At 36.5% G+C, this 18,584-nt stretch overlaps 1 protein-coding gene across 9 annotated transcripts in view; it reads left to right on the plus strand.

The window, feature by feature from the left end:
* Positions 1-18,584, plus strand: part of LOC129050348 (zinc finger protein 705A-like) — a 118,091-nt gene that overhangs the window by 76,115 nt on the left and 23,392 nt on the right. For all 9 annotated transcript variants that reach the window (XM_054532354.1, XM_054532355.1, XM_054532352.1 and 6 more), the window contains one exon: positions 200-234. The gene's annotated coding sequence lies outside the window, so the exon portion shown is untranslated. The remainder of the gene's footprint in view (positions 1-199; positions 235-18,584) is intronic.

The raw sequence follows: 18,584 nt of genomic DNA on the forward strand, positions 1-18,584 counted from the left end.
TAGAAGATTGAATTAAGGGTCAAGCAACTGTGATATGTCTGAAAATCTCATTAATGTTGTGCTGAAAGAAGGAAATATGGCATGCCTCTATTAAATAATGACAGTGGAACCAAGTTTAGTGCTTTGTTATTTTTACTGTGGAGTATTTTCCAAGATTATGTTTGCTTTTTTTTTCTTTCATGTTTTGCTGTGATACAAGGCCTGGAATCTGATCCTGTGCTTCAGAGAATAGGGGTGAGTAGCTAAACCATTATCTTTTGAAATTCATATGTCATGTGCTGTTTGCTAGGTCTTTAGGTCGTTTTGTACATCTTTTCAGAAGCTTATTGGAGGACATTTTCATGATATGTCCTTTTCCTCATTGAGACCCTCACCATGTCACCTACACTATTGAATCCTTATCATTTCTCTTTTAATTTTAACTCTCTTTTGCTTTTATGGAAAAATGTAGAATTTAAGAGATTTCATATTGGAGCAATATGAAAGGCAATTTGAGAGGCAATATGAAAGGCAATTTCATATTGGAGCAGAATGTATTGTAGTGAAATCCAGGTGTGCCAAAATATTAACAGATTTTCCTCATCTGTTTCATTATTGGGGTTTCAGAATAGAGACTCCATGGTTCATAATATCTTTGTGGTCATACTACATTATATTTCTGCTTCTCATTTAATTATTAAATATTGACTTGAATTAGTCTTTTTCTCATTGTTGCAACAAGGTAAGTTATATAGGAAATTTTCTTCTCTTGATGGCATGTCTGAGATAATCATAGATATAAGACAACTGGCTGGTTTCTAGAATGCATATAATTTTTATTTCTTGATCTGTGTGTGAGTGCTTGCTGTGTTTGCATCATGCAAATACATGAGCTTTACAATTTTAGTGTATGCATTTTTCTACATGTATATTATTCTTCAATAGAAAGTAAAAAAACTTATCAAACTAGTCAAAATATTGGTTAATACATAAAAAAAGTCTCAAGTAGATTGTGTATTACATGGTGCTTATTGATTGACGCCCTCATAATAGATCAAGTGGGTTCTCTCTTTAGCACAGGGCTTTTTAGCAATTCATGTCATGAGTAGTTACTCAAGTATTTTTATTTTCACACATTTATATTTTTTCTATGCATATTCTTAAATTCTCTTATACTTTTTTCTCTGTTATTAAAACATGCTGAACAATCTCAAGTCTTAAAGACTGTAGTATTGTCTCTACATATTCATGTATTTTGGTACTCAATTCTTTATACTTTCTTTGATAGATCACTTGAACTGGCACATGTCTCTTGTTTTGCAGAGAGGGAATTAATGTGATACCTTCATGCTTTTCTATTCTATGTGCTACATAATTGAATATACAAGCAAATATAGTTGTTAAGATTTAGTGTGATTATTTCTACACCACATGCAAAGAAGTTTCTCATAGATCTTAATAGAGGCCCACATGCATTGTACAGTTTAGAATTTGGGGAAATATTGATGAAGTTGGGTAAAGTTTAAAGCCAAAAGTCAGAACAGTGAACTCCTTGCTTAAGGATTTCCTTGGAGATTACTTAGTCAATACACAACTGATAAATTTAAGTGCTTTTCACCTTTTGAGTTCTTGACTACTAAAGCTAAAATGTGTTTCAACTTTTAATCCTGCTTCCCTAATTTTCCCTTTTTTAGTTTAAGATCAAATAGCTCCAGCCATAAATTACTGCCAAGAGTAACCACTTCATTTTAAGAAAGCTTCACAATATAGAAGAAAATAAAATTATTTATGACAGATGTATTTTTAACCTTTTCCCCATGCTTTCCAGAGGAAATATGTTTAACCATCTGCCCTATATTAGAGAAAAACTTTCTATGCTAATACAAGTATCTATCAATCCATTTATCTTTCTATATAAGATGTATTGATCATAACCAATTAATTTTATTGTAAATGAGCTTTAGATTTGACATTTTGGTAGTAATATATGTTGTACAATCTCCTGAGGTCCTATAGGTCTTGAAGTCTCTATGTCAAAAACTATAGATGTGCCAGTGTCCTCAGTGAATGTGAAGGACACCACATTTTCCTTAGCCATTTCTTGTTTTCATAATGATGGTTATCAACATTTTGCTACTGCAAGATACCATACACTTATAATCAGAATATGCCAGTTTGTATGCACTCATGCCTCTGTTTCTGTAGAGCATTCCTAGAATGAGTAATGCTGGAAAATTAGGTCCATGTAATTTCTTTAATGAGTTATAGTCAAATCATGAAATATTCAGGTTACCATTATTTCAGTAATGTATTAGAATGTCAAGGTAAAGTTATCTATATTGTATATATACACACATCGTAGATATAATTTATACAACATCTATATTTATACAACAGATATATATTTATTTATATATTTATACAACATAAAATATATTTTATTAAACGAAATATATTTTATTGTTTAATATAGATTCTTAAGTGATAAATATGTTTAACATTATTAAAATAGGTTAAAATAAGTTATAGTTAATACAATGAAAATTGGCAGTCCTTTTACAAAACATATGCCATAACTATAACATTTATCACTGACAGTCATACCAGGATAGTCTTTTATTTCCAATCACTTAAATATTCCTAATTGCAAAAAAAATTTGAAGACTAAAATTCAGAAGTTTTGAAAGAGCCATTGCCTGGGTAAATTATACAGGTTTCAGTTTTATTTATAATAATTTTGTATATATTTATAAATTAATGCATAATAAATTAATAACTTGTGATAGGCAATGCAAAGATGACAGTGAAAGGACAAAATTGATTAGATTGATAAAGTCCTGTTAACATGAAGAAATTGACCAGGATACCATCCACACTATAAAATTAGAGAAATTTATCAGGACAATTCTCTAAAATACTCTTCTCAATTTTAACATTGTAACAGGAATTTTTAAAATTTTGGTATTATGTGTGTTTCCTTCCAGATAATTTGAACAGATTCATATTTGCTATTTTTAAAGCCATATCTTTGTCCTTAGTGCTGGCAATGTATTCTTCAGAATGAACAAATAAGAAATATGTAAAAGCCATAAGTGAAGGTGTCAGGTTGAAGTAGTCAATCAGTTATGCAGAACACAAAGAATTTTATCTCGTATAATGTTTACATAGCTTTATAGAAGGGTGCTGAAAGGGCTATAAAACATGGACATTATTGTCTCATTGAAAGGTCCAATAGGTACTGAAATTCATGCTGTTATTTTTAACCAACCACCCTATAAATGTTGTATGGTGTATTTAGAGGAGAGCCCAGGGGGCTGTGTGTGTGTGTGTGTCTGAACTTGACAGGGAAGCAAGAACATCAAGTTGCCAATACACTCTGTCTATGGTTAGAATCATGCTGAAAACATGGCTCCCCCAGTTCTGGAGTGAGCCCATAGATCAAGCATTCCCAGAAGACATAGCAGGCTCAAATCCCTGTGTACACAATATTTCATGATTATCTTATGTCAGTACTTTCAAAGTATACAGTTTGTGTGAAGACAAATCCAATGTCATTTTTCTTGGCTAGCCTATATGTGTGGTAAATCCATCATTTATTTATTTGCTTCCTGAAAATTACAATCAGATTAAGAAACTGCAGCAAAGCGGGTATGATGAGATAGAGATTGAAGTGTAAGCTTATGTTAATGATGCCCTTGGTTTGGATAAACACATCTAAGAGAAAAACGGAAAAACACACATGGCAGGGAAGCCTTGATGGAGCCAAAATATAGGACTGTATGTAGTAATGCAATCAATAGATGGGCATTTGGCAGTAATATTATTTTTCAAATATGGGTAAAAATTGCTTTGGAGAGTAAAGAGAGACAAAGTTGAAAGCAGGTTTATAGTAGGTATTGTTTTAGTGTTGATCCCTTTTTGCTGCAATAATCAAAGTGATAAATATTGAAAATTGATTCAAGCAGCATTACTTACTCCATTCTAATTTTTATATATGTCAACAGTGTCATCTTCCAAACTGTGCTATCTCCTTCATGAGAAGTGACTCTGCTGAAGTTTATAAGGTTGACATATTGCCAGCTTCAATAACGTAAAGCTGAAGTGTATACTGAATTCTTAATGCAAATAACAACTCTATTGGAAAGTAACCCAGTTGTAGAAGTGCTAATTTGTCAGGAGCTGCCTTACCAAGATCACGATGAGTACAGTTATCTCAGGATTCTGAAAGATTGTTTTCAGATTTCAACTAGTCTAGCTGAATGTTCCTTAATAGAAAGAGAGGACTTTTAGAATTGGTTCAATATGATGACCTTCTGAATTATCTCACATAGCCCGTATGTACATGCCTTTCTTTTCTCTCAGAAAATGGCAGTATCATAATAGCTTTCTTATGCAGACTTCACCTTAGGGTTTTACATTAAGGGAGGGGTCTGGTGTTTCATTTATTTTGAACTATTTGTTGTTGATTGTGTATAGTGCTTGAGTAAAAAATTGAATATAGAAACATCTAGAATAAATTTTCTTAATGATCAGGTGTTTATAAAGTGAATTATTAGCATCAATAATGTTGGAAAGTTTTAAGAGAATATAGAAAACTTGAACATCACACAATTACATTGGGACCAAATTGTGGGGTCTCATTACAGTTAATATTTATGCATTTTTTCCAATTGATTTGTGTGCTTTTTTTCTGCATGTTTTTGGCAGATAGAATGACTATAACAAGTAACAGCATGTCAGGAAATAAAAATAAGCAGAGACCTATTCCTTTAAAAATCTTCACTGATGGGAGGGCCATAAAATAAGTCTTAATACATTTAAAGAATTAAATTCATGTAAACCATGTTAATTTAATTCCACAATGATATTGAATTAGAAATAAGAGGAATATCTCTTGAAAATCTCCTAAATGTTTGGAAATTTAAATTAGCATTTCTGACCTATTTATTGGTTTAAAAAGATACAAAGAAAGTAAAATTGAAAAGTCTTTTGAACTGAATAAAAATAAAAATATAGAATCTAAAACCTTATGGGATACTGATAAAACAGGATATAGGGAGTAATTTACAGCACTGAAATGGCTGTATTAGAAAAGAAAAAAGGTTTTAAATCAGTAAATTTGTATTTTACCTTAAGAAACTTAGAAAAGAACAAATTAACCCAGAGTTAAGTAAAATAAAGGCACTGATAAAGATAAGAGCAGAAATCAATGAAATATAAAACAACAAAACACAGAGAAAAATTGAGATTATCCAATCTGAGCAACAGAGTGGGAAAAAATGAAGAAAATTGAGCAACAAAGAACTGTAGGACAGCGTCTCTCATACCAATGGATGCATACACTGGAGCCCTAGAAGGATGAAAACAGAAGGAAAGAAAACTTCCCAAATTTTATGAAAAACATTAATTTATATAGCCGACATGACCAATAAAATCCAAGTAAGATAATCTCAAAGAAATCAACACCTATACACATCATGGTTAACGTGTCAAAAGACACTGAGGTGATCAGCAAGGTGGAGTGGTTGGGAGAAGGTAAAAGCAGGAAGGAGAGATGGGGACTCACAGCAACCCACACTTGAAACTGCCATAGATCCTACCAGTTGCTTCATGGACTCCATCAGGAGCCCACCTATAAGCCACTTGGGATGCATCACTCCCATCTTGCCAACAAAACCCCAAATGTTCCAAATGCCTCACTCACTCTTTGGCAGGCTCTCCAAGTGCACTCCTGTGAAAAGCAAGTGAGAATCTCTGCAAATGGCTTGCAAGCACATATTGACAGTGGCGCCATTTTGTAGAACTGGAAGAAAGCTCACAAACATGAGAATTTCAGGACACTACCCTAAAAAAAATGAGACTTCAGCACCTGGCCTGGCTTTATGCAACCTAGAGAAGGTAATATGGTTTGGCTCTTTGTCCCACCCAAATCTCATGTCAAATTGTAATCCCCACGTGTTGGAGGAGGGGACCTGCTGGGAGGTGATTGAATCATGGGGGTGGACTTCCCTTTTGCTGTTCTTGTGATAGAGTTCTCATGAATATCAAAACATAATAGTGTACATCTTAAATACATACAATTTTGATTTGTTAATCATACTTCAATGAAGCTAGAAAAAAGATATAATTTTTAAAACAATAATAATATAAATTAGGGGTGAAGGAATTGACCTATGTTGGAGAGAAGATTTTGTAAACTATTTAAATTAATTGGTATCCATTCAAGCTAGATTAAATTGTTAATTTAACTGTAATACTAAGGCAACCACTAAAAACGGCTTTAAAAAATATAGCACTTGAGGCTGGGCATGGTGGCTCACGCCTGTAATCTCAGCACTTTGGGAGGCCTAGGTGGGTGGATCACAAGGTCAGGAATTTGAGACAAGCCTGAACAACATGCTGAAACTCTGTCTGTACTAAGCATACAAAAATTAGCCGGGCGTGGTGGCACGCACCTGTGATCCCAGCTACTCAGGAGACTGAGGCAGGAGAATCACTTGAACCTGGGAGGTGGAGGTTGTAGTGATCACACCATTGCACTCCAGCCTGGGCGACAGAGTGAGAATTCCATCTCAAAAAAAAAATAAAAAAGTATATCTGTATCCATATCTATATCTATATCTATATATAGCACTTGAGCCCAGAAGTTCAAGACCAGTCTGAGCAACATAGCTACACCTAATTTCTCCAAAAATGTGTATATATATAAAAATATATATATAATATATATAAAAATATATAATATATACAGTAGATGAACAACAATGGTATTTAAATGGTACACTAGAAAATATCTGTTTAACAAAAAGAAAGCAATAGTGGAGAAATAAAAGAACAAAACCACATAAGATTTATAGAAAATGAATAGCAAATTGGTTGACCTAAATCCTACTTTATAATAATTATATTAAACATAAATGAAATAAATACTACAATCAAATGGCAGAGATTTTCAGAATAGAGAAGAAAAATCCAAACCATAATTCAACCTTATGTTATCTGTATTTAGAATATTTAGAGTCAAGACACAAATAGACAGAGTTCCATTTGGGTGTGAAAATATTTACCATGCAAAAGATAATTAAAATAGAGCTGGAGCAGCTATACTAATATCTGACAAAATATACTTTAACAAAAATTGTTGCTAAAGACAAAAAAGAACATTTTATAATGATAAGATACAACAATTATGAACATATACATCAAACAACAGAGCCCAAAATATACAAAGCAAAAACTGCTAGAATCGAAGAAAGATAGGAAAATCAATTATTACAGTTGGAGGTGTCAATACCAAACTTTCAGTAATACATAGAACAACAAGTCAAGAGCAAAAAGGAAATAAAAAACTACACATTATCATACAACACCTTAATATGACACCCAACAATAGCAGAATACACATTATTCTGAAGTGCACATGGAATATTCTCCAGGATGACATATATTAGGCTATAAAACATATCTTAATAATTTAAAAGAATTGAAATAATACAGCACATGTTCTCTGACTGCAAAATATTATATTAAACCAATTACAGAAGAAAATGTGGGAAATTCACAATGGTATGGAGATTTAAAAATACTTCAAAGTAACCAATGGATCAAAGAACAAATCGCAAGAGAAATTAGAAAATATTTTAGATGAATAAAACTGAAGAAACAACATACTAAAATTTTGTGGTTGTCGCTAAAGCTGTGCTTCAAGGGAAATGTATAACAGTATATCCCTAAATTTTTTAAAAATCTCAAACCAATAACCTAATTTTTCACCTTAAGAAATGAGAGTGAAAGAGCAGACTTAACCCAAAGTAAACAGAAGGAAGAAATAATGAAGATAAGCATGGAGATAAGTAGTGAAAATAAAAACAATAGAGAAAATTAATAAACTTGAAAGTTGGTTCTTCTGATATATCAGTAAAATTGACATATTATTAGTTTGACCGAGAAAGAACAAAAGAGAGAAGATTCAAGTTACTAAACGTAAATGAAAGTATAGATATCACCTTGCAGAAATTAAAAGAATTCTAACAGAATATTGTGAAAAAGTCAATGTCAAAAAATTAAATTATATGAGATACGCAAATTCCTCCAAAGGCACAAACTACGAAAGCTGGTATAAAAATATGAATACACCATTTACAGTTAAAAAGACTGAATAGGTAAAATTTGTAAGAAGAAATTGAATAAGTAATTTAATTTTCAAACTCTAATCCCAAGACCAGATGTCTTCATTGGTGAATTTTACCAAACTTTAAAAGAATTAATATCTATTTTTCACACACTCTTTCCAGAAAATAGAAAAGGAGGGAACACTTTATAACTCACTGTATGAGGTCCGTATTACCCTTATACCAAGACCAAAGACATCATAAGAAGAGAAGACTAAAGACTTACGGTTTCTGCTCTGATATGTTTGGAAGTCATCACTACTATTGTCACAAGAAAAAATCTGAACAAACTAAACTCAACGATTTCTTAAAATAACCATAGAATTGAGGTAACAGGCAAAAACTGGAGATGTAGGCAAATACAAAAAAAAATCAGTTTATCAGGGGCAGAAACTGCTGAAACCAGCAACTCATATGAACCCGTAAGTGGTAATTGACGAATTTCTGGAGACTGAATGTGGACTAGATTGAGAGTTAAAAACTCCTAAGGGCCCAGTTTTTGAAGACCCCACACACTTTTGTAAACTAGACTTCCAAGAGCCTCAGCAAGTTTCTCACAGTGAAGACTGCAGAAAAATCCCCTGATGCTTCAGATAGGAGGAAGGGAAAAGCAACCATTTTGAAATAAGCCCAGGGTTATTTCTAAACACTCTCAGAGCATTTTCTTTCACATGGCAGGGGGCTCCCTGCAAGGGAAGCTACTTTGCCTGAGCCTTGTCTGATCTAGGAGAAAAGCAGTTGGATGGCTCAAGCTCCATCTAGCCTTTCTGATTCATATAAGGGAAGCAAAAAGTAGGTTAAGAAACTCTTCTGACAGTCACAGCTCAGATTGATTTTATTTCATATTTGTTTATTTATTTATATTTTTTGAGACGGAGTCTCGCTGTGTTGCCCAGGCTGGAGTGCAGCGGCGTGATCTCAGCTCACTGCAAGCTCCAGCTCCCGGGTTCACGCCATTCTCCTGCGTCAGCCTCCCAAGTAGCTGGGACTACAGGCGCCCGGCTAATTTTTTTTGTATTTTTAGTAGAGACGGGGTTTCACCGTGTTAGCCAGGATAGTCTCGATCTCCTGACCTCGTGATCTGCCCGCCTCTGCCTCCCAAAGTGCTGGGATTACAGGCGTGAGCCACCGCGCCTGGCCCCACAACTCAGATTTAACCATGAGATTATAGAACACTTCTCCTCCCAACACCATATCACCACATCAACCAGGACTCCAGTGTACTAGCAGTGAATTACAACTGAAAGAGGTGAAAGACACTGATTGTATTTAAGAAGGATCTTCTAAGGCAATCCAAAAATAATAAGGGAGACCAAAACAAAGATACTAGAGGAAATTGAATATGTGACACCTATAGCTACAAAAAAATTAAACATAACATAGCCTTAACTATATAAACATAAAACCTCACACAAAGACCTATTATCTCAGATTCTGTTGCCTGATACATTGTGTTTTATTTCAATAAAAAAAAAGAGGGCATGTTAAAAAGCAGGAAAAGTTAGTCTAAAGAGACAAATTGAGCCTCAGAAGTAGGCTCAGATATGGCAGAGATTTGGTAATTATACCTAGAGTTTAATATAAATGATTAATATAATAAGTGTTCTAACAGAAAAAGGCAACATGCAACAACAGGTGGGTAATGTGATCAGCAAGAAGGAAACTCTAAGAAGTCAAAAGGAAATGCTAGGAATAAAAACCTCCAAGAAATAAAGAATGCCTGTGATGGGTTCCTCAGTAGATTGGACAAGGTCAAAGAATCAGTGGATTTGAAAATATGTTAACAAAAACTGCCCCACTGAAATACAAAAGAAAAATAGAATTTTAAAAACATAACAGAATCTCCAAAACAGTGGGACAATTACCAAAGATGTAATGTGAATAATGCAAATGACAGTAGGAGTATAAAGGGACAAAGGAATAGAAGATCTGAAGTAACAATGGCAGAGAGTTTTCCAAAATTAATGCTAAACCACAGATACAGCAAGCCCAGAGAACACCAAGGAGGAAATTTAGTAAAGTGTCTGCAACCAAGTATGTCATATTCAGACTGACAAAACCAAAGGTGAAGAGAAAATATTGAAAGAAGACAAAAAGGAAAATAAATATCAAGAAAATACATACAAAATACATCATACATACATAAGAAATACATCAGACCATACAAGCAAGAAGAGAATGGAGTGAAATGTTTAAAGTGTTGAAAAAAAACTATCAATTTGCAATTCTGTATCCAGTGAGATTATCTTTCAAAAGTGAAGAGGGAAATGGCAGAGTAGTCATCTCCAAGACCTATGGTTTCCCTTCACAGAAACACTGAAAAATATGAACAAAAGTGGTCAGAATCAACTTTCTAAGAATTCTATAAAATGGTAGAATGTTTACACTGGTAAAGCACATGCTGAATTGAGAAGGCAACTTAAAAAGGTGAAGAAAACTTCGTATTATTTTTATGTGTCCTTGCCCCATGTCCTTCCCTACCTTAGTCTTGAAGATGGCAGCCCACATTTCCAGTGTGGGACTCTGGTTCCTGTTTCCTGCTTCAAGAGGGAGAATAGCAGACCTTACTTTTACTCATTATTATTTCCTTCTTTCTGATTTCCTTGGGTTTATTTTGCTCTTCTTTCTACTTAATGAAATGAGAACTAAGATTATGATTTGAGACATATTTCTAATGTAAGCATTTAGTGCTATAAATTTCCATCTCAACACTGCTTTAGTCACATCCCACTAATTTTTATGTTGTAATTTCACTTTCATTTAGTTCTATTTTTAAATTTTTTCTTTTTATACTTCCTCTGACTCACAGATTACTTAGAATTGTGTTGTTCAGTTTTCAAGGATATTGTAGATTTTCCTGTTTCTCTGTTGTCTAATAGTTCTGTTCCATTTTGTACAGATAGCCCATGCTGTATGATTTCAATTTTTAAAAAAATTGTTGTGCTTTGTTTTATGGCCCAGATATGGTCTGTGCTGTGAATATTCCATGTTATTATAAAGTATGCCTGTTATATTATATATATATTATATATATATAATTATAAAGTATGCCTGTTTTGTATTGTTAGCAGAGTATTCTAGAAATGTCAATGAGATCTTGTTGGTTGATGGTGCTCTTCAGTTCTATATCTTTGCTAATTTTTTTTTTTTGCTTAGTAGCTATATGAGATTCTGAGAGAGGAAACTGAACTCTCCAACCATAATTGTGGATTTGTCTATTTCTCCTATCAATTCTATCAGTTTGTGCATCACATATTTGAGGCTCTGTTTGGTGCATACGCAAGTGGAATCGTTGTGCCTTTCTGGTGGCTTGATTATTTTGTGATGATATAGTGCCTGTCTTTGTGGTATTTTTATTTACTCTTAAGTCTACTTTGTGTTATATTCATATACGCCTTCTTTTCTTAAAAAAAATTGTTTGCGTGATACATCTTTTCCATTCTTTTAATCTCAGCCTACCTGTGCCATTGAATTTGAAGTGAGTTTCCATATAGAGAACATACTATTGAATCATCATTTTAAAAATTCCTTTTGCCAATCTTTTTTATACTGAGGTAAAATTCACATAAAATTTATCATTTTAAGGTGTACAATACAGTGACATTTAGTAATACACATCTTATGCAACGTTAACTCTACCTGGCTCCTAGATGTTTTCATCATCCCCAAAAGGAAACTTCATACTCATTAAGCAGTTAATTCTCATTCCTTCTCCGGGCCACTGGCAACCACAAACCTACTTTTCTGTCTCTATGAATTTACCTATTATGGATATTTTGTATAAATTGAATTATACGATAAGTGACCTTTATGTTTGGCTTCGTTCACTTAGCATACCATTTTTCGATATTCAACCATGTTGTAGTATGTATCAGTTTTATTTGAATAACTCGGTTCTTTTTGTTGTATAGTTAAAAGTTGATTCCTAGGTCATAATGATAATTCTATGTTTAGTTTATTGAACAGCTGCCAAAGTTTTTCCACAGTGGCTCTGTCATTTTAAAATCCCACTAGCAATGGATGAGAGTTCCAATATCTCCACATCCTTACCAATACTTATTATTTTATGTTTTTATGATTATGGTTTTCCTAGTGGATACGCAGTGGTATCTCATTGTGTTTTTGGTTTGCCTTTCCCTAATGACTAACGATGTTGAGCATCTTATAATGTACTTGTTAACTATTTGTGTTCTTTAGAGAAATGTCTATTCAAGTGCCTTGCCCATTTTAAAAATTGAGTTGTCTTGTTGACTTACAAGTTCTTTAATACAGTAAACTCTTATCAGATATGATTTATAAGTATTTTATCCCATTCTCTAGGTTACCTTTTCACTTATACCTTTTCACATAGACCATTATGCACAAAGGTTTTCATTTTGATAAATCCAATTTATCTGCTTTCGTTGTTGTTTTTGTTGTTTGTGCTTTTGCAAAACCCAGTGTCATGAGGTTTTTCTCATTATCTTTGGAGAATTTTATAGTTTGGGTGTATACATGTAGATTATTGATCTAATTTCCATTAATTTGTGTGTATGCTATGAGGTAGGGGTCCAAATTCAATTTTTGCATCGAATTGAAAATTCATATTTTCAATTTCAAATTTCAACTGCATATTCAGTTGTTGCAGCACAATTTGTTGAAGAGATTATTCTTTTCCACAGGGAATGATCTGGGACCCTTGTCAGAAATCAATTAATCATAGATGTATAGGATTCTTTCAGACTTTAGATCTTGTTCCATGAATATACTTATTTTTATGCCAGCACTGCAATATTTTTATTACTGTAGCTTTATCATAAATTTTGAAATCAGGAAGTATGTATCCTCCAAGTGTGACTTTCATTTGTTAGACTGTTTTGAGTATTTGGGGTCTTCGCAATTCCACATGAATTTCAGTATTGGCTTTTCATTTAAAAAAATGGTAGTTGAGATTGTCATAGGAATTATATTGAATCTACAGATCACTTTGGGTAGTATTGCCATTTTAACAATATTGTATTCCAATCCATGAACATGGATGTTTTGCCATTCATATCTTTTTCTTTTCTTTCAGCAACATTTAGTATATGACACTTGTAACTCCTTGGTTAAATTTATTCCTAGGCATTTTATCCTTTCTGATGCTGTTTAAATGGAATTATTTTATTAATTTCTCTTTTAGATGGCTTGTTGTAGGTGTATAGAAATAGAACTGTTTTTTGTGCTTTTATTGAATTATCTGAAACTTTGCTGCATTTATTTATTAACTCTAGTAGGTTTTTTCTTTTTCTTTAGAGTTGTCTATATATCTTGCTCTGTGAATAGACAATTTTACTTCTTGATCTCCAATATGGATACCTTTATTTCTTTTTCTTACCTAATTGCTGTAGCTAGAATTTTCAGTATAATGTATGATAGAAGTTGTTCACAACTATTCTTGTCTTCTTTCTGATCCTAGGGGTATAGCTTTCAGTCTTTCACCATTAAGCACAATGTTAGCTGTGGGGTTTTCTTAGATGCCATTTAATATATTAAGGAAGTGCTCTGCTATTTCTAATTGGTTGAGTATTTTTATTATAAAATGGTGTTAGATTTTGACTTTATGTTCTGCATAATTGAGATTATCATGTGGTCTTCTTTTCTTTTCATTTGATTAATGTGATATATTATATGATTTTTATATGTTGATCCACCTTTACATTCTTGGGGCAAATCCCACTGTGTACACAGGGTTTTTTAGGGTCTAATTTTCTTCACTCTTTTCCTTTTCTCTCCCTGAGACTGAATAACGTTAACTGACCTATCTTCAAGTTTACTATTTTTTCTTCTGCTGCTCAAATCTGCTTGAACCTCCTTGTAGGTTGCTCAATTTTTGTTTTATAAATTTGATGCTGTGTTATTTAAGTGCACATATTTTGATGTATATATTTTCCTGGTACCACACTGTTTTCGTGACGATGATCTTATAGCATAGTTTGAAATCAGGTAGTGTGATGCCTCCAGATTTGTTTTTTTGCTTAGTCTTGCTTTGGATATGTGGGCTCTTTTTTGGTTCCATATGAATTTTAGAATTGTTTTTTCTAACTCTGAAGAATGATGGTGGTGTTTTGATGACTCCATGGGGGTCATCCAAGTTGTGGGATATATAGCTATTTCATTCCTTCTATCAATAAATAATACTGTGTTATATAAATATACCACACTGTGTTTATATATTTATCAGCTGATGGGCATTTGGATTATTTCAGCTTTTTTACTATTATGAATAATGCTGCTATAATAATTCATTGAGAATGTTTCAACTCTTAGGTACAAACTATTTTCTTAAGTATATACCTAAGAGTGGAATTGCTGGGTTATATGGTAACTCTATTTTTTATTCTTTAAGAACTGCCAACCTGTTTTTCAAACTGCCTCCACCATTTTGGTGGTTTAAGGCTCTATTTTTTGTGCTGATGGGCCTCCTGCCGGGAGGTGGCGCTTTCCAGAAAGCATCCGCTGTAGTAGTGTTGAGAGATGACAACATGCTAGCAGCCCTCCCTTGCTCTCAGTGCCTCCTTGGCCTCGGCGTCCATTCTGGTTGCACTCAAGGAGCCCTTCAGCCCGCTGCTGCACTGTGGGGGACCCTCTCTGGGGCTGGGCAAGGCCAGAGCCCGCTCCCTCTGCTCACGGGGTGCAGAGGGAGAGGCGATGGTGGGAGCCGGGGCTGTGTGTGGCGCTTGTGGGCTGGCACGGTTTCTGGGTGGGCACGGGCTCGGTGTGCCCCACACTTGGGGTGGCTGGCTGGTGCCTGCTGGGCTTGACCGGGGGATGAGCTCTGTCTAGGCTGTTGGAGTGCCCAGGCTGGGTGCTGCAAAGTCCTGTCTGGCGAGTGCCATCAAGAGGTGAAGCTGGCTGGGCTTCTGGGCCGGTGGGGACTTGGAGAACTTTTCTGTCTAGCTAAAGGATTGTAAACGCACCCATCAGCACTGTGTCTAGCTAAAAGTTTGTAAATGCACCAATCAGCACTCTGTGTCTAGCTAATCTGGTGGGGACTTGAAGAACTTTTGTGTCCAGCTAAAGGATTCTAAATGCACCAATCAGCACTCTGTGTCTAGCTAAAGGTTTGTAAATGAACCAGTCAGCGCTCTGTCAAAATGGACCAATCAGCTCTCTGTAAAATGGACCAATCAGCAGGATGTGGGTGGGGCCAGACAAAGGAATAAAAGCAGGCCACTGGAGCCCACCGCTCAACAGGCTTGGGTCCCCTTCCATGCTGTGTAGGGTTTGTTCTTTCACTTGTTGCAATATAGCTTGCTGCTGCTCACTCTTTGGGTCTGCGCTGCCTTTAAGAGCTGTAACACGGCTGGGCCCAGTGGCTCATGCCTATAATCCCAGCACTTTGGGAGGCCGAGGCGGTGGATCAGGAGGTCAGGAGATCAAGACCATCCTGGCTAACATGGTGAAACCCCGTCTCTACTAAAATTACAAAAAATTAGCCGGGTGAGGTGGCGGGCGCCTGTAGTCCCAGCTACTCCGGAGGCTGAGGTGGGAGAATGGCGTGAACCCCAGGGGGCGGAGCCTGCAGTGAGCCGAGATTGCACCACTGCATCCAACCTGGGCGACAGCGAGACTGTCTCAAAAAAAAAAAAAAAAGCTGTACCACTCACTGCAAAGGTCTACAACTTCACTTCTGAGGCCAGCGAGACCTTGAACCCACTGGGAGGAATGAGCAATTCTGGACACACCATCTTTAAGAACTGTTAACACTCACCAGGAGGGGCTGCGGCTTCATTCTTAAACTCAGCGAGACCAAGAACCCACCAATTCCGGACACTGTGGAGAGGGACCAGTGGTGGGCAGAGCTCTAGAACTCCAAAGATCATATGTTCTTTGTCTTCTGCTACCAGGGTGGATATGAAAGGACCATCAGGTGGGGGCAGAGCTAGGCGTGCCTGAGCTCAGACTCTCCTTGGGTGGGTCTTGCTTTGGCTGCTGTGGGGGATGGAGGTGAGATTCCCAGGTCACTGGAGTTGTGTACCTAGAAGGATTATTGCTGCCTCTGCTGAGTCATGCAGGTTGTCAGGGAAGTGGGGGAAAGCTAGTTTCCACGCACACTGAAAGGCTGGTTTCACTCCCACAATGCCCCTTGCAATAGCCCGGAGTCTGTTTCCAGGCCGAAGGCGAATCTGGCTTGAAAACTTACCTGAGGCTTTCTGCCTCCCAACTGACAAAGAAATGGGCTTCAGTTCTTACCCCGCCTGTGAAGTCTGCAAGCCGGATTCACACCCTCCCTGAGTTCTGGCCAGGAGGCTTCTCACCCCATTCAATTTTTTACAAAGTTCAGGTAGAGAAGTCCTTCTCCCTGTGAAGTTTTACCCCCTGCTCCTCTGGCCACCCTCCTGATGGATGCCTGTGGTGCCAGGCAGGAATGGGCTACTTGGGGATCCAGCGGCCTTCCAGTGCCTTTCTGCTACTTCCTCTACTCCTGTATGTCACTCAGCTTGGCTCTCTAACTTGACTCAGCTCCAGGTAAAGTCAGGAACTTCTCCCACAAACAGACTTTCAGCTTCTCCAGTGGGGTTGTGTGTTCAGGAGACGAGGGTCTCCCTTTCCCATTTCCGTGGTTAGGGGACTTAAAGTATTTGGGGTGTCTCCCAGGTCCTGTAAGAGCAGTCTGCTTCCTTCGGAGGGTCTGTGGGTCCTGTCAGGATTGCTGGTCTGTTCTTGCAGTCCATCTGGAGCTAAAATTCACAGTGCAAGCCTTAGCATGCTGCTCTGTCCAGAGCTGCAATCTAGTTCTGCCTCCTGTCTGTCATAATCCCTCATGACGCTTGAGCTTTTTTTTTTCATATGATTGTTGGCAGCATGTATGTCTTCTTTTGAGAAGTGTCTGTTCATGTCTTTGCCTACTGTTTAAAGGTTTTATTTTTTTGTAAATTTGTTTAAGTTCCTTGTAGATGCTGTATATTGGATCTTTGTCGAATGCATAGCTTGCAAAAATTTTCTCCCATTCTGCAGGTTGTCTTTTTACTCTATTAATAGTTTCTTTTGCTTCCCAGAAGCTCTTTAGTTTAATTACATCCAATTCATCGATTTTTGCTTTTGTCACAATTGCTTTTGGTGTCATTGTTATAAAATCTTCTCCCGTGCCTATGTCCTGAATGATATTGCCTAGGTTGTCTTCCAGGGTTTTTATAGTTTTGTGTTTCACATTTAAGTCTTTAATCCATTTAATCCTGTATATGAAGTCCGATCTTTATGTTTAGAAATTCTTTCATCTTCTTAATCTAGTCAGTGTTGAGGTTCTCAAATTGTATTATTTATTTTATTTATTGAATTATTCAATTTCAGCCGTTAAATTCCTTTTCACTCATTTTATGGATTTGTTTGATTGAAATCTGTTGCTGGAGAATTATTGTTTCCTTCAGAGATGCTATGTTTCCTTGCTCTTTAATGTTTCTTATGTCCTTACAAAATTGATATTTGAATATCTGGTAAAACAGTTGCTTCTTCTAATTTTATAGATTGGCTTTGGTAGTATAAGACTGACTTCTGTAGCTGTATCTATACTGTTGAATCAGTAAGACCCTTTGCCTTTAGTTCTGGGTTGGTTCAGTAGTTTAGACTTCTATGATTTCTTCAGCTATAATCAGCATCACTGATGTCTGTGAGCTCCTCAGTGTCTTAGCCTTCATTGTTAATGGAGGCTGTGGTGAGATTTTGCTGGGGAAAGACAGGCCAGGCAGTTTGGTCCTTGGGCACCAGTTGCGTTGGTCTTTGAACTTGTGGGTGATTTATGTGGGCACTAGTGGTTGAAATTTCAGACAGACCATCCTTGGGCTTTCAGGTGGCATTTTTTTTTTTTTTTTTTTGAGATGGAGTTTTGCTCTTGTTGCCCAGGCTGGAGTGCAATGGCGTGATCTCAGCTCACTGCAACCTCTGCCTCCCGGGTTCAAGCAATTCTCCTGCCTCAGCCTCCTGAGTAGCTGGGATCACAGGCATGTGCCTCCATGCCCGGCTAATTTTGTATTTGTTTTTTGTTTTTTTTTTTAGTAGAGATGGAGTTTCTCCATGTTGGTCAGGCTGGTCTTGAACTCCTGACCTCGGGTGATCTGCCCCCCCTCAGCTTTCCAAAGTGCTAGGATTACAGGCGTGAGTCTGGTGGCTTTCTCAAGTGCCAGTAGTGACAGTGGTGAGCTAGGTAGATAGGCATGCCCTAAAGCCCCTGGGAGGCATGTGTAGCATCAGCAATTGCAGTAGTCATAGCAGGTCAACTCTTGCGACCCCCGATGGCATGTGCAGATACCAACAGTCGTGGCAACATGATGGACAGAGTAGTCCTCAGGCTTTCACCTGGTGCAAATATGTGGGCAGTGGTGGCAGCGGTGATGGCAAGCTGGCAAGTCCTATCCTTAGGCTCTCAGGAGACACACAGGTACTTGATGGTGATAGGCATGGTGGATTAATCCGCAG

Source organism: Pongo abelii, chromosome 16 (genome assembly GCF_028885655.2).
Source record: "Pongo abelii isolate AG06213 chromosome 16, NHGRI_mPonAbe1-v2.0_pri, whole genome shotgun sequence".
Lineage (NCBI taxonomy): Eukaryota > Metazoa > Chordata > Mammalia > Primates > Hominidae > Pongo > Pongo abelii.